The sequence below is a fragment of the Triticum dicoccoides genome, chromosome 3B, assembly GCF_002162155.2.
Source record: "Triticum dicoccoides isolate Atlit2015 ecotype Zavitan chromosome 3B, WEW_v2.0, whole genome shotgun sequence".
NCBI classification, from domain to species: domain Eukaryota; kingdom Viridiplantae; phylum Streptophyta; class Magnoliopsida; order Poales; family Poaceae; genus Triticum; species Triticum dicoccoides.
Window position 1 is genome coordinate 399,224,157 of NC_041385.1, and position 487 is coordinate 399,224,643.

The following is a 487-nucleotide window of genomic DNA, read 5'->3' on the forward strand; positions in this document are numbered from 1 at the left end:
TGCAATCCGGCACTCCTATGCCCTCCTGTGTCCCCTTCTTGCCTCTCTTCGTGAGCGGGTGTTAAACGTTCTCGGAATGGACCGAGTCTTGCCAAGCGGCCTTGGTATAGCACCGGTAGACCGCCTGTCAAGTTTCGTGTCATTTGGAGTTCGTTTGATACTCCAATGGTTAACCGCATAGCCCGCAAAGCCCCTTTCTCTTTACAGCCCAACACCCCTTCCAAAGTGGCCCAAAAACCCATCCTAACCCCCTCCATGCTCTCGGTCGTTCGATCATGATCGTGTGGGCGAAAACCGTGCCTCATTTGGACTCTCCTAGCTCCCAGAATCTATAAATATGTGCTCCCTCCCGGATTTTTTCGCACAGTCCAAACCCTAGCCTCGCTCTCTCTCTGCCGCCGGACACATCCGCCCGCCGACGGACATGTCCTCCCTCGCCCTCGCCCAACCGCAGCACGCCACGTGGCGTTCGCCGCCTCCCACCGCC